This window comes from Narcine bancroftii, chromosome 10 (assembly GCF_036971445.1).
Source record: "Narcine bancroftii isolate sNarBan1 chromosome 10, sNarBan1.hap1, whole genome shotgun sequence".
NCBI classification, from domain to species: domain Eukaryota; kingdom Metazoa; phylum Chordata; class Chondrichthyes; order Torpediniformes; family Narcinidae; genus Narcine; species Narcine bancroftii.
The window spans coordinates 107,341,609-107,359,923 of NC_091478.1; the positions used below are offsets into that span (position 1 = coordinate 107,341,609).

The 18,315-nt window shown below is 40.5% G+C and overlaps 1 protein-coding gene across 15 annotated transcripts in view; it reads right to left on the minus strand.

The window, feature by feature from the left end:
* Positions 1-18,315, minus strand: part of cdh13 (cadherin 13, H-cadherin (heart)) — an 813,941-nt gene that overhangs the window by 91,355 nt on the left and 704,271 nt on the right. The window lies entirely within an intron of this gene.

Consider the following 18,315-nt stretch of genomic DNA (forward strand, 5'->3'; position numbering starts at 1 on the left):
ACATTATTTTTAGTAACTTTTCCATCCAGAGAAAAATTTGTTGCACAGCATCCTGATGAATTCTTATTCATCTCGTTGAAACTGTGAGCAAAATGGATAGAGAGTTTAAAACAGAAGAAGCTGGAAAAAATCAGCAGGTCAGAGAGCTTCTGCAGAAAGACCTGGAAGGTCAAGGTTTGGGGTCAAAATCCATCAAGATGGAAGGTGGGGAGTGGTGAGGAAATAGTAAAAACATTGAAATGCTGAAGGAACTCACCAAGTCTTGCAGTGTCCATTGCAAGTAATGATATATTACTGATGGTTCGGGAGAAAAGATAGCCAGGGGAGGGGGAGGAGATGAGAGAGGGTGATTGGGGGATTGAGATGGGATGATGGACAGAAGAGCTGGAGGGGGGTAGAAAATAGAGAGAAAAAAGAGCATAAAACAGACGAAGAGTAAAGGTGGAAGGTGATAAGCAGAAATAGAAAAGCTACAGGTGCTGAAACCTATTGCAGGTGATTATAGGAACCTGAAACTTAACCGTGCAGGGAATAACTTTAAATTTCTACATTGAGACAGTTACTAAATGAATTGATACACATTAGCCACTTACTGTGTAAACTTAGTGATATTTTACATTTAATGATTTTTTATAAAGAAAGCTTTTGGCATCTTAGCTTTCATAAATCAAAGTTTTGAGTATAGAAGTTGGGATGTAATGTTGAAGTTATTCAAGTCATTGGTGAGGGCACACTTACACCCAGCATCAGGAAAAATATCAATAAGATTGAAAGAGTGCAGAGAAGATTTACTAAGATGTTGGCGGGTCTTCAGGAGTTGTGTTACCAGGAAAGATTAAACAGGTTAGGACTCTACTCCTTGGAACGAAGAAGAATGATGGGAGACTTGATAGAGGTTTATAAGATTATGAGGGGTATAGACAGAGTAGATGTGAGTAGGATGTTTCCACTTAAATTGGGGGAGATAAATATAAGAGGACATAGCTTTAGGCTGAAAGAGAGAGGTATAAGGGGAACATTAGGGGAAGGTTTTCACTCACAGAGTGGTGGGAGTGTGGAATGAGCTGCCATCTGATGTAGTGAATGCAGATTCAATCTTGAGTTCTAAAAATAAATTGGATAAACTCCTGGCTAAGAGAGGTCTGGAGGGTTATAGAATGAGAGCAGGTTAGTGGGACTAGGTAGTTTTATTGGTCAACACAGTCTGGAAGGGTGGAATGGCCTGTTTATCTGTGCTAACAAGCTACCAAGGACCAATACCTACTGGGGTTTGGGATTCCACTTTGTGCTTGTGGCAGCCCGTTGATCATAATAAACTTCGACCCATCAATCTTGTGCTTGGGTAATGAAAACAATGAGCCACAAAATCTGAAATTTATTAATCAGGTCATAAGTTTGCCAAGAACTACCTACTATTCTTGCTGGTTCTTTTACCTTCCTTGCTTTATTTCCCCCTGCTGACAACTTAATGACCATACTACAATCAGAATCCTTGTTAAAGCTATCAATTCAAATAAAGCTGCAGTTCGGCCATTATTATATTCATTCCAATACATGTTAATCATATTTCTGATTGCACTGTTATGTCCTTGACTATAATCAACTTAATTGCATCTTACATGGCATCAGAGGTTTACATCAACTCAGTGTAATTGGAGTAAAATTAGAACAATTGCATAATAGCAAAAGTAGAAGCTCGAGAGTGAAATTACATTTTCCATATTATTATTCCAAACACTACATTGAAAGTTATATTGTTTTGAACGACAGACAAGATATTTTAATGGACAATCTCTGAAGGTTTTAAAATTTGTACTAATTCCTCTCAGCAGTGAAAAATGTGATTGTAGAGGAAACACACAGAAATGCTGGAGGAACTCAGCCGATAAAAACAGCACCCATAGGAGGTAAAGATATACTATTGACGGTGCAGGACTGAAACCTCAGTTATACATCCTTACCCCCTATCGATGCTGTAAGACCGCCTGAGTTCATCCAGCATTTACTAATTCCTTTCTGCCCCTGTTTTAAGGCTTAAGTTTTGAAGTTTTATCTTTTTTGGAAATTCTGTCGATTTTAAATGTTAACAACATTTTGATATATTTCTATGTTATGCAAAGTGGGTTTGTCAGTTCTTCTAATAATTATCATTGCAATTGAGTTCCCTAGGTAATATTATGACACCTGTAAAACACCAGAAGTCTGCAGACACCGTGATTGAAGTAAAAACATGGTGCTGGAGAAACTCAGCAAGATAAACAGTCTATTTTATATAGCAAGATAAAGATACCTAACCAACGTTTCAGGTTCAAAGTTTTAGCCTTGAAGTCTTCCATTGATGTCAAATCAAGTCAACACAACTATAAATAAATGTTACCATGTATAAAAGGAAACTGAAGTAAGAACTAAATCAGCCCTAAAAATTTAAAAATAAATGTGTTTCGCTTTTTTTCTGATCTTGATCTATAATTGTCACTTACAAATATTCTATATCCATGGGAATGATGCAAAATGATCTTCTCCATTGATGTTACAATGTTAACATGTATCAGGGCTCCACGGTGGCCTTTCCCTTAATAACAAGTATTCCATTTTTGGATCCTATTGGGGGAACAAACTACCACGGTGATCAGGTCTCTGACACAGAGTCCGGTCCTATAGCTAAGAAGGGAGGGGAGGAGAAGAGGTGAATTGTAGCTGTGATGTTTATTTTATTGTAATAAAGAAACTTTGGCTTCTTTTATAACAACTATAATTTATTAGCTTTAGAACTCACAACCTCATGGAGTTATCCATTTTGAAACTACTCCTAGCTGCAACAACTCATCTCGAATTCCCTCTAGTGGTCAGGATTACCATTAGCACTCTATCATTACATCCCCTTTCCATGAGATGTTTATATTAACAACATGACACACTAATACTGTATTCATCCATTTACAGCTTCAGGAGTTTTTAAATTCTCCATGTTTTCTGCTGCTATCGATTGATTCTCACTCTGCATACTCCTGATGTTGCTTCCACTCCTGGTACCATGTTATGTTTCTTTTATTATAATAAAGAAACTTGGATTCTTTTATAACAACTATAATTTATTATTCTTAGAACTCATGAGCTCAAGGAGGCATCCATTTTGAATCTAGCCCTAGCTGCAACAACTCATCTTTGACTCCCTCTAATGGTCAGGATTATCCCAAGCACTCTATCATTACAGTAGTGATAGGGGATTCCACAGTTAGGGGAACCGATGGGAGGTTCTGTAGAAGGGATCGAGTATCTCGGATGGTATGTTGCCTCCCTGGGCCAGGGTCAGATTGAATTCACAGGAGGGAGGTGTGCAGCCAGATGTCGTGGTCCATATAGGGACCAATGACGTGGGTAGGAAGGGTGAGGAGGTCCTACAAGAAGAGTTCAGGGAGTCAGGTGCTAGGTTGAAGGACAGGACTTCCAGAATTGTGATCTCAGGATCGCTACCCGAACCATGTGCTAGTGAAGTTAGAAACAGGAGGATAATGCAGCTTAACACTTGGTTAAAGACTTGGTGTAGGAGGGAGGGCTTCAGGATTCTGGATCATTGGGCTCCCTTCCAGGGAAGGTGGGACATATTCTGACAGAATGGCTTGCATCTGAACTGGAAGGGAACTAATATCCTTGTGGGAAGGTTTGCTAGTGCTGTTCTGGTTGATTTAAACTAGATTTGCAGGGGGAGGGGAATGAGACTGCCAGAGCAGATCGAGGAGTGGAGGAGGGAAAAGATGATGTGAAAATTGCATACTCTGTTAGAAGTCAACGGGTTGTACTTGGTAAAAATTGTCTTAGATGCATCTATTTCAATGCAAGGAATATTGTAGGAAAGGCAGACAATCTGAGAGTGTGGATTGGCAAGTGGAATTATGACTGTGGTAATTAGTGAAACTCGGTTGCAGGAGGGGCAGGACTGGCAGCTCAATGTTCCAGACTTTAGATGCAATAGTATGCGGGGGGGGGGGGGGGGGGGGGGGGGAAGAAAAGGGGAGGAGATGGGAATGAAAGGGGGAGGAGTGGCATTGCTTGTCAGGGAAAATATCAAAGCTGAGCTCAGGCAGGTGAGAGCAGAGGGTTCGTCTACTGAGGCTATATGGGTGGAGCTGAGGAACGGGAAAGGCACGACCACACATGAGGTTGTATTATAGACCAGCCAATAGTAAACGAGAATTGGAGGATCAAATCTGTAGAGAGAGAGAGAGAGAGAGCAGAGCGCTGCAGGAAACACAAGCCTGTGATAGTAGAGATTTTAACTTGCCACACATTGACTGGGACTCCCATCCTGTACAAGGGCTGGATGGCTTGGAGTTTATCAAATGTGTTCAAGAAAGTTTTCTAAATCAATATATAGAGGTATTAATTAGAGAGAGTGCAATACTGGATCTCCCATTAAGGAATGAGATAGGACAGGTGACAGAAGTATGTGTAAGGGAACATTTTGGGTCCATTGATCACAATGCCATTAGTTTCAGGTTAATTATGGAGAAGGAGAGGTCTGGGCCTCAGGCTGAGATTTTAATTGAAGGATTTTGAGGAAATGAGGAAAGATCCAGAATATGTGGATTGGGATGTTGTTTTCGAGCAAGGATGTGCGAGATAAGTGCAGGACATTCAAAGGTGAAAATTTACGAGTAGAGAGTTTGCATGCTCCTGGCAGGATTAAAGGCAAAGTTAACATGCATAGGAAACCTTGGTTTTTTGAGTGATATTATGGAAGAAGAGAGAGGTGTATAGCAGGTTGAAGCAACATGGAGCAAATGAGGTACTTGAGGAGTATAAAAAATGCAAGAAAAACCTCAAGAAAGAAACCAGGAAGGTTAAAAGAAGACGTGAGGTGGCTTTGGTGACAACATGAAGGAAAATCCTAAGGGGTTCTATACGTATATTAAGAGCAAAAGGATAATAAGGGACCAGTATTGGTACCATTCATCAGAGTGCTACTGGTGCCATGTAACTCAGTACTACATGTCGCATGGTCAGGTGGTCAGTGACTAAACTGGCTCTCCCACCACACTTGCCTGGTGCAGAGGGTGGCTAGACATCCTGCAGGAAGTAAAAAAAGACCTGTCAAAGGGTAGATGAATCCTCTTGTGGGGTCATTGGCCACCTAGCGAACAAGTGCCATGAAGTGTGGAAAGGACATCCCTTGCATTGATGCTTGGTCTGACCATTCACTGTAACAGAACTTCCCCCAGCAGTCTTGGACCTCTATGCCACTGAATCCCAGAGGGGATGTCGAGAGGGTATGTCTGGACTTGTACAACCCCCTACTCATCTAAATCCATTCACACACATGCTGTTCCTTTCTGAGGAGTGGGGTATTATCGTGTCAAACCTCATAAAGGGACTGAAAGGAACCATCATCATCCTATGGGATGAATAGTCAGAAGAGGAAGTAAGGGACAGAATAGGTCCCCTTGAAGATCAGTGGTCAGCTTTGTATGGAGTAAAGAGATGGGAGAGGTCTTAACCTGTTTATTTTTCCATCAGTATTCACTCAGGAAAGAGGCACAGGTTTGTGGGAAGTAAAGAAAACAAGCAGTGAGGTCAAGGAACCTATACACATTAAAGAGGAGGAAATCCCCAGGGCCTGACAAGATATTCTCTCAGACCTTGAAGGAGGTTAGTGTAGAAATTGCAGGGGCTCTGGCAGAAATACTTAATAGTCCTTAGCCACATATGTGGTGCCACAGGATTGGAGGGGAGTTCATGTGCTCTGCTGTTTAAAAAAAGGCTCCAAACTTAACCCTGGAAATTATAGGTAAAGATTCCATTATTGTAACATACTGTGACATTTAGAATGTAACATACATGAACTTCTTTAACTTTTGTCTTCCATAAGGAAGAGAGTCATCACTTTGTCCAGCACCCTGGTAGGTAAATTATTGGAAGGTGTTCTAAAAGATCGGATATACAATTATTTGAATAGCCAGAAACTGATTAGAGAGAGTTAACATGGCTTTGTTCATGTTAGGTCGTGTTCAACCAATCTTATAGAGTTTTTCAAGGAGATTTTTAGGAAAATTGATGAAGGAAAGGCTGTGGATGTAGTCTGCATGGACTTTAGTAAGGCTTTGGATAATATCCCACATGGTTCAAGTGTTAGGTATTCATGTAGTAAACGGAATTTAACAATTGCTGGATAGGAGAAGCCAGAGAGTGATTGCTTCTCAGACTGGATGTCTGTGATGGTGCTGGTGTTGCTTGTCATCTACATCAATGACCTGGATGATAATGTTGTGAATTGGATCAGTAAGTTTGCAGATGACACTGTGGACAGCAAAGAAGGTTTTCAAAGCTTGCAGAGAGATCTGAACCAGCTGGAAAAGTGGGTTGAAAAATCGCAGATGAAATTTAATACAGACAAGTATGAAGTGTTGCATTTTGGAAGGATTAACCAAGAAAGGATGTACACAGTTAATGGTAGGGCATTAAGGAATGCAGTAGAACAGAGGGATCTGGGAAAACAGATACATAATTCCCTGAAAGTGGCATCACAGGTGGATGGGTTTGTAAAGAGTGTTTTTGACAAAATGGCCTTCATAAATCAAAGTACTGAGTAAAGGAGTTGGGATGTTATGGTAAAGTTGTAAAAGACATTAGTGAAACCAAATTTAGAGTATTGTGTGAAGCTTTGGTCATCTAACTGCAGGAAGATATCAATGAGAATGAAAGAGTTCAGAGAAGATTTACTAGGATGTTGCGAGGATTTCAGGAACTGAGTTACGGGCAAAGGTTGAACAGGTTAGGACTTTATTTCCTGGAACGTAGAAGAACGAGGGGAGATTTGGTCGAGGTATTTAAAATTATGAGGGTGATAGGCAGAGTAAATGTAGATCGGCTTTTTCCACTGAGGGTAGGTGAGATGCAAATGGGTTAAGAGTGAAAGGGAAAAGTTTAAGAGGAACATGAAGGGGAACTTTTTCACACAGAGATTGGTAGGAGTGCGGAATGAGCTGCCAGCTGAAGTGGGCTCAATGTTTACATTTAAGAAGAATTTGGACAGGTACATGGATGGGAGGGGTATGGATGGCCTTGGACTGGGTGTAAATCAGTGGGTCTAGGAAAAAAAAGGTTCAGCACAGACGAGAAGGGCCAAAGGGGCCTGTTTCTGTGTTGTAATGTTCTGTGGTTCTCAATGGTGGTGCAATTGATCAGCTGAATAGCCTATTTCTACTCCTATATCTTATGGTCTTAAAGTGCCAGGTCCACCAAAATGTCTCTGCACTTCTGATTTTTTCTTCCACTAACTGTGAATATTTACTTATCGATCATTTGACATTTATGATCTCTTTTTCTGTCTTGCCTTTGTGCAAGTTTAAAACTTTGCTATTGTAATTGTATCTTAATGCTTGTTTGGTTGCAGCAAGTAAGAATATTGGTCCATCTGTAACTGTACTTATGTATATGACAGTAATGACACATATGTACTTTAGAAAACAGACAAGAGCAACAGATTAGAAATTCATAATTAGTGCTGAAAATCTCCTGGTTCTCAAAGAGAACATTTTACATGGAGTCTCAATGCATCAAATCATTTTTTAACAATGCCTTGATTTGCAGGTTGGAAATATTTATCAATCTAATTGACCAAGTACCTGCCTGTCATCTTTGCTACTGCTGGTTCAAAGAGCATCTAGATAATGGGAAAATTTTGAAATTGAGAATGGAAATGAATAAATGGGCAGCTTGGTTTGCGTAGAGGTTAGTACAACACTATGACCGTACCAATGAGTTTGAATTCAGTGCTGTCATTAAGGAGTTTGTATATTCACCACATGACCTGTGTGGGCTTTTCCTAAATGCTCCTCTTTCTTCCCACCCTCGGAAAGCATGTGGGGCAGTAGGTTAATTGAGTGTAATTGGGCGCCGCAGGTCTCAATGGCCAGTGCTTGGTTCTATTGTGTTGTAAATATTTTTTTTTAATTGACTTTCTGGTGCCAGCTAAGCCTTTGTGGGTAGTTTTCAAGGTCAGCCACAAACAACAAATTTTTCCAGCTGATTGTAAAATCCAGGCCAAAGTGCCAGTGATTCATTATTCATTTCAAGTCAACAAGCACACACATTAAGACTCGCTGATGTCAATAACTCAAACCTGTGTAGAAATGCTGATCACTTCAACTGTCTTGAAGGTTTCATGGTGATTGACAGTAATGGTAATGCATAACCTTAAAATTATCTTGGCACAAGAACCTTGATTAAATGTATGATCCCTTCTAATAAATTGAATACCATCCAGCAAACAAATAAATACAAGAGAGCTGATTCCTCTGCAAACATTAATGCCTGGTAAATCCAAATTCATGGGATGTATAATGAACAAGATAATTATCGGTTATATTACACCAAGAGTGTTGTTGGTCTGTTCAACTAATTTTACTTGTGTGCTTGGAAATAATTAGGTATGTTTGCGTCTTATTTCTGAAATGCAACTTCCTTAACTCAGCCCCAATGGACCTGGATGATATTTTGAATGCATCTTCCCTAGCAGTGGTAGCGATGCTGGTGGAATATTTATTCATCAATTCGTCCATATTTGCAACTCAGACCCAATGGAAATGGAGCTGAAACTGTCAAAATGTACTTTTTAAAGTTTTAATATGAGAGATAGGAGATACAGCAAAGTCACTGGCCCTTCCAGTCCATGAGCCCGTACTGCCAAAATACATCCAAGTGATCACTTAACCTACTACCCCATATGTTTTTTTTTGAAGGGTTTGAGGAAACCAGAGCAGCCAAAGGAAACCCACACAGATAGGAAGAGAACATACAAACACCTAACAGATAGCTCTGGATTGATTCCTGATTGATGGCTGTATTAGCATCATGCTAACATAACACGTCATCCACTGCTTTCTCTGTCTCCTCTTGTCATCCTCTTCAAAAATGACAAGCTTCATAAAATCTCAGGTAAGGAATTAAAAAAACAGACTGTCACATCTCTGGCTTCAATTCCAACTGACACCACACCAAAAGCTGACAAACACTGTATAAGTCTGTGTGGTGGTTTCCAAACATGAGGCTATTGACAGTCTCAGTCGCCAACTAGTATTATTGTAGATAAGTTCAGTATTTTGAGGAAGTAAATGGAAACCCACAGGATGAAGTATTAAACAGGCTTATTTAAACAGGGCTCATGGGCCAGAAAGGCCTATTACTGTGTTGTACATCTAAATGTATAAATTAAAAATGTTAAAAGTAAACTAGTTCTACTTCTAATTATTAACACCAAGAAAGATGGCTCCAAGTGATGTGCACCAATGACAAGGTCAAGAGTTTTAGCCACACTGCATTTTTGTCCATATTTCCAATTTTTTCTAATGTTGAAGGTTACTCAGGTATTTTAATTAATGCAGAAAGAAGCCAAATTTAACCTCCGGTGTATAAAAGAGATTAACTACAATTTCTCTTCTTACATGTAAATTATATCATACTTAAATTATTGTATGTCCTATGTCATGGGAAGCTGCAGCAAGTAAGACTTACATTGCATCTGTACAGAGTGCTTATGTATATGACAATATACTCTTCACTTATTGGTTCATTCCCTGGTGTTGAGAAACAGCTTTATCTTCACCTCGCCTCGTAATTGCTCACCATGACCTTCAGCTTAAAGGCAATGCAGTAACTCTTTGAGAGCTACCATTAAATGGGGCTACTTATGGCCTCTACCCTGTAACTCATTTTTATCATACTCCATCAATTTCATCTAAAGTCACTCTTTGGAAATCTTACAGAACACAAAAATTTTAAGGTATAAATGTTTGAATAAATTAAAAATTACAAACTTAAATTATGATTTGAACAACCATCAGCAAAAATAATATATTTGAAAATACTGTCTTTAATCCAAAATTTCTCTTTCTAAATAGATAATATGGCATTTTATAAAATTATCTTGGAATTAAATAACCTCTTTAACACCCCAAGGTTCATCCCAGTAGTATAATTCAAGTTAATACTTGTTACTTGGCCAGGATAGAGCAGCAATGATTCCTTGGTTTCATTGCTTCCTGAATGTTCTGGCAAGTATTGTTTCTCATGTAATTAACTTTACAGGTGAATTTTTATGCAAATATTTTCAACCATAATTCATAATTCTTTTTATTTCCTCATCTTTCCCTATAAGACAACAGTCTCTATTTGGTGCAATACCACTGTCCCAATTGATAAAACACAAATGGATGTAGACAAACGTTAATACCGATAGTAAAGGTGGTGGGTCCTTGATGTATTTCAAATTATATTCAAGTTTCAGAACATATTAAAACAAGAAGATTGAATGATTTATTAAATTATTTGGTCAACGGCAAATAAAATGTGACACAACTTCATGAAGAAAATGTTTAATGCAATTATGACATCATTAAAATGAATCTCCCACAATCCAATTAAAGACAAGATTTTAGAGAATGAATGATACGTCCAAGTCAAAGGCTGCATTCTATAGTGTTGGACAGAGCTCTAACATAACAGTCCTTCCATTTTCTCGCTCTAATCCACTCCATCCTCATTTACCTTCTCCAGCCAGGAGCTATTTACTTGTGTATCATTCTCCTGACAAGATTTCCCTCAGGCAAAGTGCACTCAGGCAATGTAGAAGAGGAAAATCCTGCAGAGGAGATCTCTCAGAAAGGATCCTGGTGCTGATGACACGATGACCTTGTGTGAAATAATAAAATTAAAAAAAGGCAGCTTCTAGAATTGGAAGGGTCCAATGTGTTTGAGCAACAGGATTTTGGATGAATATGAGATGATAGAAAAAGAGGGCAAATCACCCTTTGAATAGTACCTCAATCTTTGTTGATAACCACCCCACCAAACCTCCCAAGCAGTTAAAGGCTTCCACATGAATCAGGCCTTTGAATGTTTTGAAAACCTTTGACCCACATAACGTTCACTAATAAAGAAGACAATAGATATCATAAAATACCTTTAAGAGATTACAGAAATGTTCTTCAAGAAGCAATGAAGTACAGCCACAGACTAGAATAGCCGAAGAACCGGGAAATCTGCAGGAGACCATGCTGCTCTGTTGCTCTTCAACTGACATCAAAAGCAATAGGGCAGAAATGCCATGGCCAATTTAGACTGATGAAGTGCTGGAAAGTAGGATGCCTCTAGGAATAAATCCTGGCCCTAGCACAGGTGACAAGAAGAAAGATCTGCCCAATTTATTTTACTTGGTCACATATTGCTTTGTTCATCTTACCTCCATCCATCTAGGCATTCTGGCTTTACCTTATTACAATCACTTGATCAATGCTCTTAGGCCCTCCATCTGAATTGCTCTAAATCTCTTCTGGTACTCCTCAATAATATACCAACTCTGCTGCTTAGATTCTGTTCACTCAGGCTCCCGTTGTTTGTCATCCATTAACGTTGCTGAAGTTTTCTTTAAATTCTTTCTCAAGCTGCTTCCTCTTGCAATCACTTTCTGCCTCATATTTCTAGCAAACATTTCTTTCCTCTAACTCCTGTCTTTTATCCATCGAACCAACCAGACATTCTGTTATTCCATTTCCCAAGATTAATGCTGATCATTCAGTGAAAATAATGAAAAATCCCAAAGCCAGGATTGTAGCATGAAGAAATATTATCGCACTCTCACACTAACAGGTTTAAACAAATGGATTCTTTTGTAAATTTCTGAACTGAAGCAATATTATTTTATGTTTCTGACTGTAAATTTCATGATGTTATCATAGTCCCAAAAAATCTTTTAAGCACATTTTGTAATTTTTATAAGTACAGCCAAAATAAGATTTGTGCCTTTTCAACTTCACTGCAATTCCTAACTAGAAATACACAGACTTACAAACATTTGAAGGCATTTTCAATATAATAGCCTGGAAATTCTCAGAAGTACCAGTGAATGCATTGGCTATAAAGGCAATGACAGCTATGAACAATGATACAAATTGATGGGTGCTACATATTTTAAGGAATAAAATTGTGTTCTTTAGGTCCATGCCAGGGTTAGCATTAGGTCAAGCCACATCAAGATCGATGATAAGGTAAATGGTCAGGTGTCCACTAAATAGCTGTTGTGAATAGGATTCGTAATAAAGGGAAAGGTTCCATTATTGTCACATAATATTACATTTAGAATGTAGCATACATGAAATTCTTTAACTTTGCCTACGTAAGGAAGTCAGAAAGCTACCACTTCATCAAGTGCCCCTCATAGAAATGAGACCCAGTGAACCCCTGGTTTACAAGACCAGTGCTCGAACCTCTGAGCTATTGGAGCCTAATAGGTTAGATAAGTAATCAGTTAAATGGTCAGGAGGGAATTAGAAATAAATGTTGTCAGTAAAGATTTTAGTGATCTGAAGTGAGATCAGAAATGAGTGGATGCATTGGAGTCCTTGACCAATTACTCAGGTGGCCTCCAGTTTTATCAGAAGGTTTGTGACTGGGAAGGTCAGTGGGTGGCTGTTGGGACCTTAGGATTGGGAGGTTCAGGAGTGGAGAAAGGCAGGTGGTGGGTTGAAGTTCAGGATTTCAGGAATCTATTTAGAGGAGAGAGTGGTGCAGTTGACGACTTCAGAATCCATTTACCATAGTTGTGATAAGAGGGATATTGGTTTGTTTGGAAGTAAAATAAGATTATTGCAAAATCCTGCAATTAGATAATAAGTAGGATATTTGGAAGAATAGAATATTGTACACACATACTCAGTGGTCTAGATGGATTGCACAGACTGTTGGGAACCAAAGATAATTCAGTTGTCATATGCCTTATGGCTGGAACTCCATAACTTTCATGGACCACAAGCCTTGAAATTCCTTGGCCAGAATGTGTTAATGGCAATTGACATCGTTCATGTAAAACGATGTCTGGAATAAAAGAGAGAACAGCTCAATCAGAATGCAGAGGGACTATGATTGCCAGTTGTTGCAACTCCTTGTGAGATACCAATCCTAGAGGACAAGTGATAAGGGTGAAAGGGGGGAAGTTTAGAGTGAACATTTGGGGGAATTTCTTCACATAGAGAGTGGAGGAAGTATGGAACAAGCTGCCAGCTGAAGTGGTCAATTTCCACATTTAAGAGGGGTGTGCAGGGTTATGGAATGAGTGCAGGTCGGTGAGACCAGGCAGAATAATAGTTTGGCTCAGACAAGAAGGGCCAAGAGCCTGTTTTCTGTGCTGCAGTGTTCTATTGTTCCATGTAATCTCTTCCATCTATGGAATATGTGGACAATGGTCAGCTTTGTACCTTGATGAAATGTGACTGTTCTCTCTAGAGTCTACCAATATCCCCAGCAGGAGGGGGGGAAGGATGACATGAAAATGCATATTATTAATATATTACAGTAAAAATAATGTACGGAACCCAAAATGGGTATGGTTCCTGCAGTGCAGTACTTTCCATTTGCCTTGTGACATATTCCAACAAGACAACTTGTATAGAGAATTTAGCAAAGTTGTAAAAAGCCTCATACTTGGCCAAACCAGGGTCAGTCATAAATTGGAGGAGCAACACTTAATATTCTTTCAGGGAACTCTCCAACGGGATGGCATTAACATTGAATTTTCGTGTTTCTGTTAGGTCACTCTCCTGTTTCCCTCTTTTCCCATCCCTCTTTCTCCTTTCACCCAGCTCTCCACCCCCTTCCCTCTCCATTCAGAGAGTTATTCCCCCCGCCCTCCCACCCAGGCACAGTTAGTGTAGAGGTTAGTGAAACGCTATGACAGTGACAGCGTCCCAGGTCGAATCTGGCCCTGTCTGTAAGGAGTTTGTCCATTCTCCCTGTGTCCACCTGGGTTTCCTCTGTGTGTTCCAGTTTCTTCGCACCCTTTGGTTTTAGCTTAATTAGGGTGCTTAGGCGGCATGGTTTCATGTGCCAGAAAGGCCTATTACCATGCTGTATGTCTAAATTTAAAAAAAATGATATCCACCTATGCCTGTGGTAATAAATATGAAGACAAAATTAGCAGACAACTGGAGGAGCAATGCAGCACTCACTCAATAGTCTGAAAATGCTTGGGATTGTCTGCGCTTGGAAGCTAAGCAGCCTCAGGCCTGGTCAGTACTTGGAGGGAAGACCATCCAGGAACACCAGGTGCTATGGGTTTCTGTGAGGGGCACTGGGCAAAGTGGCGACTCGCTGTCTGCCTAACAGTAGACAAGAATTTCATGTATGTTACATTCAAGATGTAGCATTACGTTCCAATCATGGAACCTTTCCACTGACCTCATGTCCCTGTATGATTCTTGCTGAAATGAGTTGGTGCGAGATGAGGTGGGGATTAGCCTGTTTCTGATGAAGAGCACAGCTTTGCATTGCAGAAAACTTTATCAACTGTTTATTACCATGAACATGCTATCTATAAAATATATTTGCTTTGACTTGGCAATCCCTTCCCATTGTCGCTAACTGAAAACTAACCTGATTAATCTCTAGAGTAAAACATGAAAGTCTGCAGATACCACGACTGAAGTAATAACACAAAGTTGGAGAAACTCAGCAGGCCGAACGGTGCAAAGATAAAGACATAGAACCAACATTAGTCCTTCATTAGGGTGGATTCATCTCTTTCATATTTCTGAAGGAAGGGTATTGAACATAAAACATTAGTTCTGTTTCTCATTCCATATATGCACCCTGTTTTGCTGAGTATTTCTGAACATTTCTGTAAATGCCAGACTTTATTTTTACTGAAGGTAAAAAATGTTCCAAAGACCTTTCCAGCAAGGGAGGACTTCCTAAGCTACAGTTTTGTTATCACAGGGAAAGGGAGCAACCATGATTTGCCAGACGTACTCTATCAAATCTCCACCTGATTCTGACGAAGTGGTGCTGATTGAAGGCTAAATAGGAGTGAGGACAAACAAGGTGACTTTTCTGCTCTCTGCACACCACATGGACCAGGAGATTATTCGCCAGCACAAAAAATCAGCAGATGCAAGATTGGGTTAAAGTCACATTTGCAAAACTGCAAAGTGTTTACCAATCTGTTAGGGTTGATAAAAGGTCAACTGGTTCACAAATGCCCTTAATTAATCTGGCCTAAATGTGAAACAATTTCTACTTCACAATGATTTAATTTCATTTCCCCTTTTCAAATGATTTCTTTAGCTGCTTTCAGGTGCATTCTCTGCCAAGAATGGGCCTGCAGAAGAGGATTCAGACCTGTGGAATGGTCGTTCAGGTGGCAGCGTTAAAAGCACAGTGCTGGCCACCTAAAAGGGACAGCTGCACAGGAGGCGCCTCGGAGCGCACTCCGGCTCCTGTCCCTTCAGGATGCCAAGGTTGGGACCGCGGGCTGTCAGAGTTGGGGCGGCCAGCGTGGGGTGTCCCCACTCCCCCATGCTCTCCCCACAGCCCTGTGTTGGTCCCCACACAGATCCCACTGCCCCATGCTCTCCCCACAGCGCTGTGTTGGTCCCCACACTGATCCCACTGCCCCGTTCTTTCCCCATCAGCCCTGTGTCAGTCCCCACACTGATCCCACTGCTCTGCTCTCTCACCATAGTCCCATGTTAGTCCCCACACTGTTCTCACTGGCCCGCACACTCCCCACAGTCCTGTGTCGGTCCCCACACTGATCCCACTGCTCTGCCCACGCCAGCATCCCACGCCTGCCGCCACAGCGCTGACAGCCCACGCCAACTGCCCCAGCGCCAACAGCCCATGCCGACCGGCCGCCCCAGCGCAGACAGCCCACATCGACCGCCCCAGCATCCCGCACCTGCCGCCCCACCGCTGAAATTCTGCACCTGCCGCCCCAGCACTGACAGCCCATGCCGGCTGCCCTGCCCGGGGGACAGGGGCAATGGTGAAGGGGTGTGTCAGGTGCTCTCCAGCTGATTGACATCCCCTTAGCAGTTGCTTTCAGGTGGCTGCTTTCAGGTGCCAGGGGGAACCTCAGTGCTCTGGCGATTATCTCTCCTGGAGGAGGGTTACCAAGTTCGCCTCGCAGGCACCTCCTGCGCTTCAGGTGGCCTCCCGACAGCTGCATAGAGGTCAAATATGCAGCTATACATTGGGGTCTTGGCCACCTGAAAGTGCTTTCTGTTTCATTAAATCACTACCACCCAGCACCCAGATAAGGCAACAAGGGCCTGGACAATAAATGGTTCCCATGACAGTGTCACCCACATCATTAGAACTTTCCATTTTGCATTAAAAGGATTTGAAAAATAAAATTCATTTTAAACCATGCGTGATCTCTTGAAGTTAAAACAGAGATGGCAACATGAAAGAGGATGAATAGATTAAGTAAAAATTAATTCTCCTACTGATGAAAAGGAAATGAATTATGAGTTTGTCTCGGTAATTTAGAAAGTCACTTCATTGCAATATGTTGAAAAAGCCTTTGATTCCAGTTGCTGTTTCAGAGTTAACCCAGAACGGGAAAAAAAGGCCAATTGAAACATATCAGGAAAAGGAAATGCTGACAAATGTTTATAATAATAAATGTGCAAAGATTGAGGTTCTGCTGAGTTTACCTCGGAAGATGTTATGCTGTTTGAATCTGGAAAGAGGAAGATTAGCTTTTGTTGTGAGTATTTTTGTGTTATAATTGGATTATTTAGACTGAAGTAAAGACATAGAAATGCTGGAAGAACTCAAGGACTCGCAGCACCCAATGGAGGTACCGATATAACAATGTTTCAGATCTGAGACCTTCGCTGTATGAATAAAAAGCAGGCAGGTGTTGAATTAAAAAAACTGGGGAGAAGGAAGGAGAGAAACCCTGAGTCCCTCCAGCATTTCTGTGTTTTCACAGAGTCTGCAAACTTCTGTATTTCACCCCTCTATCATTTTGACTCTGCAAGTTTGATTCCAATGGTTGCTGTGGAAATCTCACTCTATCACATATTAAACCAATTCAAAGCAAATTCCACCAAATTTAATGTTAAGTGTTTCTTTGAAGAAATTGAGCAGGTGTATATGACAAAGGAAAAAATATCGAGTTCAGGTCACATGGGAGTTCCACTGTTATTTCCCTGGATGCATCACAGTCCAATTTAAATATCATTTAATAGGAGTCAACTCCCAGAAACTTGCGCACTCCCAGCAAGTGACTTCACTTAATCCAAATATCCAGGGAAAATTTGACTTTGTAGCAGCACTTACCTGAGAGAACAAAATGAAGAAAGAGCTTAAATTTACATCATGCCTTTCATCAGCCTGAGTGACCCAAAGTGATGAGGGACTTCTGAATGAGTTTTGAAGTGCAGTCACTTTTATAATGAAAGGGAATGTGGCTGCCAGCGTGTGCGCTTGGAAAGAATCTTTCAGCAGCCCAAATAAGATAAATGAGGAGTTGCATTCCCAAGCCCACCATAAACCTGGGTAAAATGGAAATAGAGGCGTAATGATCTCACAAAGCAGAAGGCTAAGAACAAATCTTTCCATCTGTAGCTCCCTTAACAGCTCCTACCAACTCACATACATGTGTTTGATTCTCCAACATGTAAATTATTCATTCCCATCCATCACATACAGTCTTCATTGAAGTGTATTGCATCTCCATTCACCATCATTCCTAGCCCAACAACTCAGAGCACAGAAATTACATTTTGACCCATCATGTCCAGAACCAACCTTCTTGCTCATTCACCCATATTAGGTCCATTTTCTTTTTATCTCTGTGCTTTACCTGTCTACATGTCGCTAAAATGTAGTGATTGTATCTATTTCCACCACTTTCTTGGGCAGCAGGTTTCAAATAGTAATTTCTCCCTATATTCAAAACAAACTTTGCCCTCAAATCCCTTTAAAATATCACCCTCTTTCTGTAAACATTCCCTCTTGTCCAAGATAACATCATGAGGGGAAAACATTCTACCTTAATCTATACCTCCTGTAATCTTAACTCCCTCTATCAGTTTATGTTACCCTCTTTCATTCCAGGGAAAACCAACTCAGCCTGCCTAATCTCTCTCTGCAACTAAAGACCACCAATCCAGGAAACAACCTGGTAATCTATTCACTCTCTCCATTACAAACATAACTTTCCTACGACGTGGTGACCAGAACTGCACACAATACTCATTGTGAGATCTCGTCAGTGTTTTGTATATTGAATACCACATATATAAATGGAGTCCTTCAGTGTGTGGTGTTATGGAATGGGTTAATAAAATTAGGATAAAATATATCTTAAAAGAGATTGTATAGATCATGGGGGTTTAGTTTAGGTACACTTCACAAACAGAAATTAACATTTCACAAAAGACATCTAATTTAAACTATAAGAGGTATGCGAGGATGGAGACTTCATGTCTCCAACTGGCTTTGCTGAGCCATGGAAGAGGACTCATGACAGTTTTA